The sequence below is a fragment of the Mytilus californianus genome, unplaced genomic scaffold, assembly GCF_021869535.1.
Source record: "Mytilus californianus isolate M0D057914Y unplaced genomic scaffold, xbMytCali1.0.p SCAF_5, whole genome shotgun sequence".
Lineage (NCBI taxonomy): Eukaryota > Metazoa > Mollusca > Bivalvia > Mytilida > Mytilidae > Mytilus > Mytilus californianus.
Window position 1 is genome coordinate 44,220,140 of NW_026262701.1, and position 16,244 is coordinate 44,236,383.

Here is a 16,244-nt window from a genome sequence, read left to right on the forward strand (position 1 = left end):
CAAAAAACCCATTTGGGAGATGTTATTGAATAAAGGTTATAACTGTAGCACTTTTTGAGAAAGGATTTTATTTGATATGTAGATAAAAGAGGGTTGGCAAAAACCGGGGTTTAATGAGTATTGCCCAGCCCAGTATGAAATATTGGGAAAACCCGGCTTTTACTAGGTAATACTGGGCAATTCAGGGTAATATCAAATATTAGCCTGAATCTTAAAGAAGATTCAGTGTTTAATTAATATATATGATACATAAAAGATATATATTAGACATAGTTTTTTTCAATTTATAAGTTCACTTGTTTCAGACTGTTATTACAAAGTGTATAAATCTGAGAAAGTGGTGGTCCAGCATCTCTTAGTAGACACAGAGTAAAGATACTCCTACTTAAAATCTATCAAATTGCTGTTCTGTCTAACTTGGTCAAACTGCTAACATGAAGCCAAATAATTTGTTCTGTTTTTTTTTTATATATATATATATAACTTGTATTAAGAATAAACAAACAATTTTATATAAGAAAAATTATTTTAAAACAAATTTTGTTCCTTGCTAAAAATGTTTAAAAAGTTTAAGGAAAATTTACACTTACATCACTAATTGATAGATAATTATTCAGATTATAACACAGATTTGTTGATATAACAATAATCAGCCTTTTCATTTCTAAAAGTGTCCCTAACATGTCCCTTTAGGGTGTCTATTTAGCAATTTGATTGTATAACAATAAAATTTTACAATACACTTAAAAACACTAAAATGCATCTTTTTAAAGTTTGGATTATTTAAACAAAGCTTAACAAATAAGCCAAAAATATGCAAATCATAAATGTAATCTGTGCTTACACATAATCATTGAAGAAAAGGAAAAAATTATTTTTTCCACTGAAAATGTCTCTCTGAATGTTTGTCTGTATAAAATGTACATATTTAGCTATAATGCTATGAACTACAGCATGTCTTTACAATTAGGTGTAAGAATAAGCTTAAACAATCGTATTGTCCAGTATTTCTCATTCCTGGGAGTATTGCCCAGCCCAGGTTTTCCTGCCCGGGTACCGTAATACTTTGCCAACCCTGTTATTAAATAATAACTTCAAACTCCATCCATTTAATAAACCACAAAGATTCACAACATTTTCTATATACCAGCGAGTTTTACTAAATATACAAGTCATTATGTAATGATGTCCTCACAAAGATCATTAGAATATCAACATCAAATACCCATCCCCTCCCATAAAGATGGCTCTGTAGGATCACGACAAGCACTTTAATTACTCAACTTTACTTTTCCCTAGATGGTATTTTTAATTGATATTTCGGTCATTCTGGTATTTGAAATCGCTCTTCGAACGTTTTTAGGCTTCTTGTTTGTTTGATAATTCCATAATTCGGATCTGGACCACTATTGAAGATTCATTATTTGATGAAACGTGCACATACAGTGCAACAAAATTGGTTTCAGTAATTAAACATTTCGACTGCTATCATTAATGAGTGAAACTTTTCCATTTCTTTAATATGATTTTTTTTATATAAAACAAAACAGAAAAATCAGCAGAAAGTCCACAAAATGAAAATAAATTGAAATAATTTATATATATACTCTATGAAAGTATGGCCGACGCAACTAAAATGAATGTTTGAAAGCACTTTGCATGCATAACGGTAATTTTTGTTACGGCACAGTTCTTCGTCTGTGTAGCCACTCCCATAGTACACAAAAGAGGCAACGTCACTGAAGCCTATTGTTCGACATAAGGAAAAAAAAACATCGGCCGAAAATAGGCCCGTGGCAGTCATCGTAGTATTTACAAATCAACTTAAAATCGGCCCGTGGCACAGAAAACGTTAATGACGTGCGTTAGCTAATCAAAATCTGAGAAATATACTAAGCCGGGGATAAGTAGCCTTATTCGTAATCGTATTCCAAGTCCGACAGTTATTGTATGCCTAGGACGACAGGTAACTTTTTTGAGAAGGAGCCATCTCAAGGTTTACAATGAGATCAGGCATTGTGGGGATGTATAAGTACCCTGCCACGTCCACTCTGTGTTTTTGTTGGATGTATTTCTATTTGTATCCATCTGATGAGTTAAGCCTTTTTCAACTGATTATTATAGTTTGTTCTTATATTGTACTGTTACACCATTGTCCCAGGTATGAAAGGAAAGGGCGAGGGGTGTTGGTTGGCGCCTTCAAACTAAATAAATAAATAAATAAATAATCTTTATTTCAAGGGGATAATCCCATTAGTTAAAACTAATCTTCCTGAGAGTCCTCAAAATAATAATAACATATTTATAAGTACATACAATATTATAATGATATATTATACAAAATATACAATTGTATCTAGATAATAATGAAAAAGCATATTAATTTGCACAATTGATGAAAAATTTGTAACATTTTGTTTTAAAAGATACAAGTGTATTAGTCATTTTTATTTCATTTGGTAAACTGTTCCATATTTGAGAACCTGAATATGTAAATGTTGTCTTTAAAAAGTTTGTTTTTGGTTTCGGAAGATTTAATAGTTTTTCATCAGCCGAACGTAAGTTATAATTCTGATTACCAATAAAATGAAAGTTTTCTTGTAAATAGTTAGGAACCTTATCATTTAATGATTTAAATACAAGTATTGCCTTTTGATATTGAATGCGTTTTTTCACATTTAACCAGTTTAAACTATTAAACAACAAACTGGATGATGTCATTAAATCGGCTTCTACTATAACCCTAGCAGATTTCTTTAATAACTTATTAAGTTTATTCATTCCACTTTCATAGCATCTTCCCCATATATTGCAACAATACTCAAACAATGGCAGAATATAAGCATTAAAATAAATAATTCGTATATGCATAGGTAAATATTTTCTTATCTTTTGTAATAAATTGATTCTATTTGATATTGTACATGACATTTTATCTATTTGCTCATTCCAATTTAGGTTTTTGTCGATATATAAACCAAGAAGTTTTTCACAATCTACATTCTCTATTTGTTCATCTGAAATTTTGATATCTAAACTGTTCCCAGTTGAATAAAGCCTCTGTTTTGAACCAATAATCATTGATTTACACTTTTTGGCATTTAGTTTCATACAATTTTGCGAACACTAGTTTTCAATTACATGAATATCATTTTGAAGGTTCGAGTTAACCGAAGTACATTATTACTTTTACTATGTAATGTAGAATCATCTGCATATAAATCTATTAATGAATTTTCTATGTTCAGTGGTAAATCATTGATATATAAAATAAATAACAGAGGGCCAAGGATAGACCCTTGTGGTACACCAGTTTTTATGCATTTAGTATTAGACATGACGTTATTGACCTTAACTTGTTGACTTCGTTCAAACAAGTATGACTTAAACCAGTCTAGTGTACAGTTTGAAACATTATAATATTCAAGCTTTTTTAATAAAATAATATGATTAACCAGATCAAAAGCTTTCTTTAAATCTAAAAATATAACTCCGTTTATTTCTCCATTATCTATATTTGCTAACCATTCATCTACTAATTTAGTAAGTGCAGTTGTGCACGAATGTTTAGGTCTGAAACCTAATTGTGTAGTATTAAGAAGGTCATTACTATTTAAATATATATACAAACTATCAGCTATATGTCGTTCTATGATTTTGGAGAGACAAGGCAAAACTGCTATTGGTCTATAATTATCAGGATTACAAGCATCGCCACTTTTAAAAATTGGGCAAACTCTTGCAGTTTTAAAAATACTTGGAAATTTACCACACTTGATGCTTAGATTAAATAAATATGTTAAAGCTGGTGCAATGACATCGCAGCACATACTCAAAATATTTGGTCCAACATCATCTAAACCAGTTGCTTTAGACTTGTCAAGATTTTTTAAATACATTTTTACATCTAAAATACTCATTTCTGGTATAATGATTTTTTCACTACCCCTTTGTAACTTTGATTTCACAAATTTGTTGAGTACATCGAAACTTGGACCTTCATCATTATTACATAATTTGTTATCAACTATACCTTCAGCAATATTTGTGAAATGCACATTAAATGTATTTGCTATATCAACATCATTTTGAATTACACTATTTTTATATTCCAAATGCGTGATATTATTATGTAATTTTTTGGGATTTAGACGTTTGACATACTTCCAGATAGTTTTACTATCTTTACAATTTGAGATAGCATTTTGGAAATAATTTTTCTTTGCCTGTTCTACTAAAAATGTAACCTTATTACGCCAAATTTTATAATTATATAGATCCCCAATTCTATGAAAATAATCTCTTTGGTGTCTAGCGCTATTTATATCAGAAGTCCACCACTCTAGTGGTTGAGTATTTTTCACCCTTTTAATTTTCTTAGGAGCATGCTTGTCTAGGGTGTTCAGAAATAGATTATACCAATAATTAGCTGCTTCATCAACATCTCCAATCGATTCAATGAGATGAAAAGGAGTATTTGTTAAATTTTCAATAAATTTATTTTTATCAAATTATTTGAATGATCTATATTCTATGGACAAATGCTCCATTTTTGATATTTTTGGGTTAAGTTTTCTTGTTACGTAAACAGGATAATGATCACTGACAGCATAACTAGGCACATTTACTTCTGTAATATGGTCTACATCGGTAGTATAAATATGGTCTATAGTAGTTACACATTTATCTGTTACTCTTGTGGGTTTATGTACAATTTGTTGTAAACCATACAAATTAATACAGTCCTTCCATTTTTGATTTCCGACAACTGTATGATCTATATGTGAATAGTTTATATTGAAATCTCCTAAAAGTATAATTTCTTTATTTTCTGCTGACGCTTTTTCTATTTCTTTTTCAACTGAATCAATCCAAGATTGCAATGAACTCGATGGACGATAAAAAATGCCTATTAAAATAGAGTTTGTGTTTGGAAAAATAATTTCAATCCATAAAGATTCAATACTACCTATTTCTAAATCGATTCTTCCCTGGTGACATACGCAATCACACCTCCGCCATCATTAATAGCGTTTCTATCTTTTCTTTCTATTTTGTAACCTTCAATTTGTAATGTTTCGGTACCAATTTCATCATTTAAAAATGTTTCTGCCATACCAAATATATCAAATAATTGTTTATATTTTAATAGGAATTTTATTTCTTTAATTTTGGGTTGTAAATGTTGAATATTTAAACAACCTAGTTTAAACCCTTTTTTAAGTAACCAACTTGCTTCATTATTTCTACTTCTATTTACAGAACTATGTGTTTTATTTTGACTCTTTCTATTTCTCTTTTGAGATTTTCCCCAATTAATATTATTAATGTTGTTTATATTACATGTACATTGTATACTACTACATTGATCACATAACATATTTAAAATATTATATCTGTTTGAAAAATTAGATTTTCCCCACCACATTCTATATGTGCTAGTCCCAAGTCAGGAGCCTGTAACTGAGAGGTTGTTGTTTTTTGCTCGTATTTGTTTTTCGTATATTGTTTTGCATAGTTTGGTCTTATGTTGTGCCGTTGCACCACTGTCCCAGGTTAGGGGGAGGGTTTGGCACCAACACACTAGTTTAACCCCGCCATATTCTGTATGTGCCTGTCCCAAGTCAGGAGCCTGTAATTCAGTGGTTGTCGTTTGTTGCTGTGTATCATATTTGTTTTTCGTTCATTATTTTGTACATAAATTAGGCCGTTAGTTTTCTCGTTTGAATTGTTTTACATTTGTCATTTCGGGGACTTTTATAGCTGACTGTGCGGTATGGATTTTTCTCATTGTTGAAGGTCGTACGGTGACCTATAGTCGTTAGTTTCTGTGTCATTTGGTCTCTTGTGGAGAGTTGTCTCATTGGCAATCATACCGCATCTTCTTTTTTTTTATATTTATGAAATATTTGTTTTATTTACATTTTAAATACTGCATAAAAAATGTATTTTTCAATTATTTGTTAATCTATTGGCTCTTTTTGAGAGCTATGAATTGACCGATCTTCATATTATATTTTGTAAAAAAAAGGGGGAGGCGTTGTGTAAATTAGTAGACCTTAAAACAGAAACAGGCACGTGTACCTATGGATTCTACTTCGTCAAAATTATCTCCCCAACATGCCGACTCATTTTTTCAATCATGAAATTGTAAACCATTGTAGGAATAACGCCCTGTCAATTTAGCTCTTGAAAACCGATAAATTTATCCATATGGCATACGTACGATCCTTAGATGACAGTTGTATTTTAGAAAGACAAATGTATCTACTTGCTATAAAGCATTATTGAATGCTCTTTTAGGCCTTTTGTCAACTAAAAACTATTGTCTGATTGGTTGATTAAAAAAACACTTAAAAGATTCAATGTATATGCTTTGTGGAAGGGCAGACTAAACATTTGCAGAGATTGAAAGACTAATTACCCTAGATAACACACACACACAAATGATTTTTGTTTAAAGCCATGTTTTTTTAGATCCACTTGTAAAGTCTGTCGTCAAGGGGTATTAGTGAACTTTTTAGTTTTAAACAATTAATGAATAGAATAATCTATATATAAATAAGAAGCTGTGGTATGAGTGCCAATGAGACAACTCTCCATCCAAGTCACAATGTATAAAAAGTTAACAATTATAGGTCAAAGTACGGCCTTCAACACGGAGCCTTGGCTCACACCGAACACCAAGCTAAAATGGGTCCCAAAAAGACTAGTGTAAAACAATTCAAACAGGAAAACCACCGGTCTAATCTATATAAAAAACGAGAAACGAAAAACACTTATGAACCACATCAACAAACGACAACCTCTGAACAACAGGCTCCTGACTTAGGACAGGTGAATAAAATTGCAGCGGGTTTAAACGTTTTAACAGGCGCCGATCTTCACCCTAACTCGAGACAGTAGTGTAACATTACAACATAAAAAGACACACTATGAAATATCAATTGAAATGGCTTAACTCGATCAAAAAGACATTTAAACAAAAACAAGTAAACATACACTAAACGAATAAGTTTGGTCGATAGCACAATATAAATACAATATTAATTAAAAAAAGATTTAGGAACCGTGTCAAAAAGACAACTTATTTTTTCACTGAAAAAAGAGTGAACGAAAATTAAAATAACACAAGTAAGAAATACACATTCAGTTTAAACATTTGAAGTAGCACGAAGCTTTTATTTTGTTCTTCAAACACACCTATTCTGTTGTAATTTTACATGACCTATATATTTCATGTTTTGACTCTGTGAATTTTGTAATGTTACTATATCAAACTGTTGCTTCAATATATAAACATAATGGATCTGAAGCGAGAATTTGGCTTTATACGTTTTCATGACAAAACAGTCAACTCAAACACGCTTGAATGTAAAAAGATGAAAGATTATTGCCCATTTTGTTATTTTTGCTCAAAATATTACACGAAACACAAATTACCGTCTTAAAAAGATCAATAAGTATGAATCGACAATGAGAAGAAAACAGCTGGAATATCACAAAATCTTCACTAAAAGAATTCCAAAACTAATGAGAGCACTTGGTGTTTCTAGCTCAGATTCCGAATGAAAAAAATGTATAAACCACCTACAGAATAATGAATTTATATTTTGTTTAACTCTGCTGAGTCCGACCAAGTATTACAAGGTTATTCATTCAGTATATTTTGACATTTTGATACGGTTCCACAATTTTTTTAGTCAGTGTAGACATCAGTGTCAGTATAAGTGTCCGTGTAGATGACTTTTCGAAAATGTCTAATAGTAGTAGTATTACAAGCAGTAGTAGAAGTATGTCATTCACACATGCATATTAAAACAAGTGAACACTGTACTTACGATTGAATCATTATCTCAAGACCATTCGCTAGTTTTTATAATACAACCCTGTTTGACTGGTATGCATTTAACCAGTTAACTAATTATTCAGTTTTAACATCTTAAATCATAATTACATTTTATCTATTATTCCCAATACACAATTAAATTGTCGTTAGTTAAAATCAATCTTTTCTTCTAATTACTTATTTTAAAACCCGTGGAATTGATCAGATTTGGATATCTGCCAATCCATATGTATTATGCATTATGCTTACATTTTGTTTAACACAGGGTTTTTAAAGTTCTTTAAAATTGATCACACTTCAGTGCATATTTTGTAAATCTCATACGTTGTCGACGTCAATTGTTCTGAATAATATATCAAATATTTCATTTTGCTTTTTTTGTAAATAGAAACGCAATAGTTTCCAATAGTAAAGCTTTCCAACTAGTTACAAATATTATATTTTGACCGATTTTGAGTGATATAATTTTTCGTTAAAGCAGGAATTGGACGAAGTATCATTAATGCTACTGAAATATTTGATAATATAATACATAAGCATTATCGCACTAATATTGAGGAATATTAGTACAATAACAATTTAGTATTGTTTTTAAAACAACAACTTATCTCATTCAATAGTACGTATTCAAAAGTTAGTGTGTAAATATATATATATATATCCTGAAGATAAACTCTAGTGACGTCAAAGGTTTTAAACAGTTTTTTGCAAGCTCTGCGATGCAATATATAAGATTTATTGCATGAATATTGGAGAATATGATCCCTCGTTTATTTCATATTGCACTCGGCAGCTCGTGCAATATAAAAATTTATTCGGAACAATATTCACCAATATACATGGAATAACTCTATATTATTCTACTTGGTTGTGATATTTATGAAATATTCCATTCCTATAAAATTCGACATAAACCACAGCAAATGACAAGGACAAGATTAAATGCTGTATAGTGATTTATAGCAGTGGACAAAAAATTTCCCGCCATTTCGTTCCAAAAACCTCGATAGTGTAGGTAATGTAATTGTATCTCGGGTTTTTACCTTAGGTTTCAATGGTACAATTACGTTTAAAGATTTAAAGAAAAGTGGATTGAAGCTTTAAAATAGTTCGACTAAGCAAGCATGTATTAATAAAATACCAAACTCCAAGGTAAATATACTAAGACGCAGGTTCATAAAACCGAGCAAAATCTAACTCTTGACTATATCAACCAATGAAACAAACGGTAAACAACTGTCGTATTCCTTATATGGTACAAACGTTTTCCAATGAAAATTTTGGATTAAACCTGGTTTTATAATCAGCTAAAACACCAACTTGTATGACAGTTGTTTATAGATGCGTTATTTTTGACAAAATTTGATGAGCAAATCATTGGAAATTCCATCTATAAAAAGGTGTGTTACGGAAAATGTCCTCCAATCGTAAACCTTGTCGCAAGGAATGGGCCATTCCAGTTAATGTCTGTTAAGGGGGGATGGATGGTTCTCTCTGAGGGGTGTAAAATTTATACATCTTAAAGGGTTTTTTGGTTTTTTTTTCATCTGACACGTACAATTATACCCCAAAATCTTCTAAGGGTGGAGCTGCAGTAAATGGTTTTCAAGGTAGAATTAAATACATCTTAGGGGTTGAAAAATGCCTCAGTCAGATCTTTGGGTTGCTTTTGTACCTACAGATAATTTTACATAATTAATTTGGGATTGCATTTATGACTGAATTGAAGTACAAGGTATTAGTATTTATAACAGTGCCAGAATTCATTTTCATGAATCAATGTGATTTTTCAAGGATTTGTATCTACATACATAGATACATATACCGTATTTGAATGTTTGTGTCAGGTTTTTCAAATAAAAAAAACAGTGATTGCAGAATTAAATGGGTTATCCTTTCCATGCATATATGGTAGCAAACCGCTACCAGACACAGAGTTACTGTGAAAGGTACATTTATTTATGTTTGGAAGACGATAAACAAATGGATCCCAGGCAAATTTAATGCCTGTCCATTAATTTTCAAGTAGAAAGGACATATAGTTCTGAATATGTCTTTAATCAACTTTATAGAAATTTACGGAAAATCTAATAAGTACAGACAACTGGAGTAATCATTTTACACTCCTGCGGCATTGAATTTGCCTTCCCCTCTTGGTCACCTTAAATCGTCTTTTGTTTTAGGCAGCCCGTTTCGAGTCGTTAGTTTTCTATGTTCTATGCAACTTTTGTGTTTTGTGAACTTGTTGCTCCTTCCCTTGTCTTTTGTATTTTTTGCAATGGCGTGGTCAGTTATCTCGACTTGTTTTGAATGTCCCATTGGTATGTTTTGTCCCATTTTGAACTGTTATATATAGGTTTGCAAGACCTTCTTCTTTAGGTGAAACTAATTGAAATTTTGATAGAGTTTGCAAAATAAATACTAGTTTTTCTTTAATTAGAATATTACTGTTTGACTTTTTGGAATAAGAATGTATCTGAAACAACACAAACATTTTCTTTTGCATCACAATACCAATTATATGACTCTTTATGGGTATTCAAGTAACAAGGTTTATAATTTTGAGATTTCTGAAATATTGCTGTACTAAAACACTTGCTGAACTTATTTTATTAAAAATATATGCATTATTTACTCCATATAACTCGCAAATTATGTATGAAACGATGTACTAAAGTGACGAGTACGCACCTAACAAACAAAAAAGAAAAAAAAAAACCTGTAAACTATACAAATGAAACAATATGAGTAATTCACCAATATAAATATGGAAACTCTTATTTTCCGTTGCATTTTTCTCAAATAGAATTTACATTCAAATGTTGTTTTATATTCACAATTATTTAAGTCTGGGAGACACTGATTTGTTTGTTAGTTGTAATAGGCGTTGAACTAGCTTTCAAATACTGCTTGTAGTCTAATATTGGTGCTTTATGTCTATTGTTTTTTATGTAAGTCGTTTATTTGTGTGCTTTATACCAATCTATTGAGTTAAGTTATTTGCAACTTATTTTCATAGTTTATAATTATGTTGTGTTGTTACACTATTGTCCAAGATTAGGGAAGGGTTGAGCACTCACAAATATGTTAAACCTCACTACAATTTTTATTTGCATGTCAGGCGCCTGTATTCAGTGGTTGTCCTTTGCACATAATAGTAATCTTCATAGTTGTTATTTCATGTGATCGTCCTGAAAATGTATGAAGTATTTGCCACTGGACGTTTAGCAACCAACAATCAATCAATCATTTTCATGTTGGGTCATTTAAATCTGACTATAGTTATTGGTTTTTCTCATTGTTAAAGGCAGTCCATGTCATGTTAACTCTAGTGGAAAGTTGTCATATTGGCAATCATACCACGTCTCCTTTTTTTTATATTGTTGTTTTGCATAAAATGTTGATTGTCTTGTTGGCAATCATACCACATCTCCTTATTTTTATATTGGTGTTCAATATAGTGTTTATTTACAGTTTGTTCAAGAAAAAATCATCATAAGCACTCATTCATCTTTATTTTTTTTACACAATGGCTCAAAATCTATATCTGAATCATTGTCTTCTTCTGGAAGGTCTTTGAGAAAGTCTTGAATTTCAACAGATAAGGGCATCTGTTCAAAGTCATTTTTGTTTTTTCTTCCCCTACACAGGCAAATTTTGTTCACGTAAATTTCACGTGAAAATCACGTGAATTTCACATGAAATTTTTCACGTGAGATTCACCTCAAACGAGCTTATACATGAAACTCACGTGAAACTCACGTTAAATTTACGCGAATTTCACGTGAATCGAGCTTTCACGTGATATTCACGTGAAATTTTTCACATGAAATTAACGTGAATCGAGCTTTCACGTGAAATTCACGTTAAATTTTTCACGTGAAATTAATGTGAATTGAGCTTTCACATTATTTTTTTTAAATGAAATTAAGGTGAATTGAGTCTCAATCACACAAATTTCACAGTTTTTGAGCATATTTTAGATAAGTAAATGCTAATCTAGTACACATTCTATTTTGATATATATAAATATTCTTCTTGGTCTTGAGGATGTATTCATACTTCCATTCTATTTTACTTTCTCTTTGTATCTTAAATTTCTTGGTCCTAAACAATACAAATAATATGTATTCATCAACTCCAACTCACAATATCTTCAATGCAGCAGATAAGATGCAATAAAACCAAGAAGGCAAGCAAATATCCAGGGCACCATAGTTCACTCCTAGAACATTTTTTGTTGTATTCAAGTCTCAATATTTTTTTTAACTTGATGTATGGAAGGTGATTCATTTATATAAGATGTATGCACTGATGTATATTTCATTTTTATTATGTATGTATAAGTCTTTTTGTGTTCATCAGTTTTGAGACATTCCAATCACATTATGGAAAAGTCTTACTTGCAAAAGATGCCAATTCTTCTTATGAGAGTTTTGAAGAAAAAAGGTAGTTCACCCTGCCACATACTCATGTACTCTGGTCAATTAAACAGATCATGACATATTGTTTAGACACCTGTCTATTGTTGAAGACTGTATGTTAGCACCTTAGTGCCTTTCAGGTGTTTTTGTTGTTGTGTAGCTGTCTGATTTATTTATACCTCATATCTCATTGTATTAATAAATTGAAATAGAAAGTTCTGTGAAATATATTTGATATACCATATTGAAAGTCTTGCTGTTATTTACAACCATTTCCTTCTTATTTCATATATGGTTTTCAGTTTTTCATTTTACCACTGATCTTAAGGCTAAGTCAAAAAGAAAATAAATGTTGACAAACAACAGGCATATACCATTAAAAGATCTCAAAGTTTGGCTGCACGATAAGCTAAAAATTCTTGTTATTTAAAATATTTATATAAAATTCATTTTAAAACAAGCATTTTCCATTTTTAGACAGTAACTGTCATGTTGACACAATAATTTGAATTTGAATTGTATTATATGCTGAAAGTACTTGTGGTTGAAAAAAAATATACACAATATTTAATTCCAGGTGTTTAGATTTCTAGAATGCACCACTCCCATATCATGACTACATGTTAGTAATGTTTAAGTGTTCTCTCCTGCATGTAATTGCTACATGTATTTATACACAAAGCTTCCTTCATACATTTGCACTTATCCTTCTAAGATGTTGCTTCCATGATAAAATCCTGTAGTTGCATAATCAGCCATAAACTCTTGGAATACATTTGCTGTAATAAAAAAAAAACCCAGCATATATTATTTTGTAAAATATACATCAAATTAAATATTGCCTTACTATTCAAGCAAAAATGATAACATCAATTTAATATTTAAACTTACCGGGTACATATATGTATATACTTTTATAAATTGTGACTTGGATGGAGAGTTGTCTCATTGGCACTCATACCACATCTTCATCTATGTATATAATCATGCATGTATATTGTGTGTGTATATACTGAAGTGGAATATTAATAGTTGTTGTTTGTTGCTGCACTACTTTTTGATTACCTCTGCTATGGAGCTTGTGGAGGTTTATAATGGTTGAAATTTGCCATGAAATCTGGAATTTGTAAACATTACAGATGGAAATCAAAATGCTCTGATCATTCTGATGATATAAACCTATTTAATATTAATTTCATAAAATTCTGGCAAGAATTGTACACAAGAGCCATAACAATGCAATTTTCCAAATAATTAATGTTTCCAAGGGGCATAACTCTTTTAACAAGAGTGCACACGCTGAAATGTCTCGCCTTCTTTACTAATCATTGATATTATGTTGATAGTCCTAAATATAAAGCTTTATTACAACTGTCACATAAACTTAACATTAACCAAGAAAACTAAACATTGACCAACGAACCATGAAAATGAGGTCAAGGTCAGATGAACCATGCCAGGCAGGCATGTACAGCTAACAATTCTTCCATACAACAAATATAGTTGACCTATTGATTATAGTTTAAGAAAAACAGACTAAAACACAAAAACTTAACACTGAGCAATGAACTGTGAAAATGGAGTCAAGGTCAAATAAAACCTGCGCGACTGACATATAGATCATAAAATATTTCCATACACCAAATATAGTTGACCTATTGCATATAGTATTAGAAAAAAAGACCAAAACTCAAAATCTTAACTTTGACCACTGAATCATGAAAATGAGGTCGAGGTCAAATGACACCTGCCAGCTAGACATGTACACCCAGTGTTTTCCCTAGGCTATTCAAGCATTGCGGTACCGCTACGCATAGATTTTGACCGCCATGCTTTCATCATTGCCGCAATGCATCCCGCTATGTGTGAAAATTATAACTGTGTAAAATATTTATTATCGATATTTTGAAAGTGAAGTGACAAGTGACAACACTCCACAGGTGTTTTAAACTCATCCGACTGATAATTGGATGCATCACGTTGCGCGTGCCGGGATTTTACAACCTTCTTGATTAGTTGGTTATACATCGAGACTTCGGTTACATAATAGAAGTTGTCAGTAAGCTGATAAATAAATAGTCTGATAAATCTCCAATGCATATCTTTCTGTGCTAAATAAAAAGTTCAACCTTTTCCTGTATAAATTTCACCTTAAAACGGCCCCTGTTGTTTGACATCGTTATTTTACTGTGATCTTTGAAAGTAGAAATTTAAATTTGGTATAGTCTCTGGTATTATAAAATAAAACTAACGTAATTTCACCGAGAATGGACAAAAACTTTTTTTTAATAAAGTTTCGCAGTTTTTTCATCAGCTATATTTACATCGATGAATTATTTTTTGATTGGTCACAACAATCAGTTATTTTTAGATTAGTCGCGGTTGATTGATTACATCAAAGAATACACATCACCACCACCGGGCCGAGAAAAAGACGTGTCTTATGAAATATTTAAAAGATTTGATAGAAAAACTTTCAAAATATACGAAGTTATTTACGGAAATATTGTTTTTAATAAACTTGTGTTGTTCTATTTAATTTCAATCGGACACCTGCATCTTAAGTGTAGCGGATTCATTTGCCGTTTTTTACACACGTGGGGCTAAATTTCTTTCACTTCGGCAAGATAGGATTTTTACAATTATGAAGAGTTATAAATAAATCGGACAGGGATGTATTTAAGAAAAATAGTTAATTGTCATGAAATAAAATGTCAAGATTATATAGCTTCCAAAAAGGTAATTGCCAAATATGTCATCCGTATGTCAGGTATTCTTCATTGACTTCTGTAATTAATGCAAATAATTTTTTTTTATTGTTTCCTGTAAAATCTCTGTGAAGCAATGATGACATTCAAAGTTTTATTTAACAACTTACTGTTGATGCTGAAACCATTGTATCAGCAAACTGAGGACACTGTTAGTGAAAGAATGTAAAGACATGACATTTAGGCAGACAATGAACAAAGTGGCCAGTCTTGGAACTTTGTATCCTTGTCTGTCTAAGTATGCAGCAATTGGTCTTGTTTTTCCAGTTTCAACAGCTGATTGTGAAAGGTGTTTTTCATGTTTAAACAGAGTTAAAACTTTTGAGAAACAGACTATAGATGCCAAAAAGTGCTGAATTGCTTAATGCATATATCAATTGAAGGACCAAAGGAGGAAGATTTTGGTTTTGAAAAATGTGTGGTGACCTTTGGAAAGTTGAAACAGAGGAAGATACATGTATCAACAAAATAATGTGTACATGGCATTAATTTGTAAATAACTATTGCAGACTGGATTATTTTTATTATTGTTTATAAGGTCTTTCATTAATTCCTCTCATCTGTAATAAACACTTTAAATGTCCATGACTTATATGAATTGCTGTACCTATAATAAAACAATTAGATTGGTATATGGCTTTAAACATATAAACTATGTAGTGTAACTAATTCTGAAAAAGAAGCGTCGTGCGCTGCGTTGCAAATTCACCATGGACCCACCATGCATGAAAAATTTTCTAGGGAAGACACTGCCTATTGCATATAGTATTAGAAAAAAAGACCAAAACTCAAAATCTTAACTTTGACCACTGAATCATGAAAATGAGGTCGAGGTCAAATGACACCTGCCAGCTAGACATGTACACCCAGTGTTTTCCCTAGGCTATTCAAGCATTGCGGTACCGCTACGCATAGATTTTGACCGCCATGCTTTCATCATTGCCGCAATGCATCCCGCTATGTGTGAAAATTATAACTGTGTAAAATATTTATTATCGATATTTTGAAAGTGAAGTGACAAGTGACAACACTCCACAGGTGTTTTAAACTCATCCGACTGATAATTGGATGCATCACGTTGCGCGTGCCGGGATTTTACAACCTTCTTGATTAGTTGGTTATACATCGAGACTTCGGTTACATAATAGAAGTTGTCAGTAAGCTGATAAATAAATAGTCTGATAAATCTCCAATGCATATCTT

General features: G+C 31.3%; 1 protein-coding gene across 3 annotated transcripts in view; it reads right to left on the reverse strand.

Moving 5' to 3' along the window:
* Positions 1-16,244, reverse strand: part of LOC127702286 (deoxynucleoside triphosphate triphosphohydrolase SAMHD1-like) — a 190,551-nt gene that overhangs the window by 126,670 nt on the left and 47,637 nt on the right. Inside the window, exon 1 of one of the 3 annotated variants that reach the window (XM_052206420.1) lies at positions 7,842-7,942. The exons of the other annotated variants lie outside the window; for them this stretch is intronic. The gene's annotated coding sequence lies outside the window, so the exon portion shown is untranslated. Of the gene's footprint in view, positions 1-7,841; positions 7,943-16,244 lie in introns of those variants that run through there. 3 annotated transcript variants of the gene reach the window in all.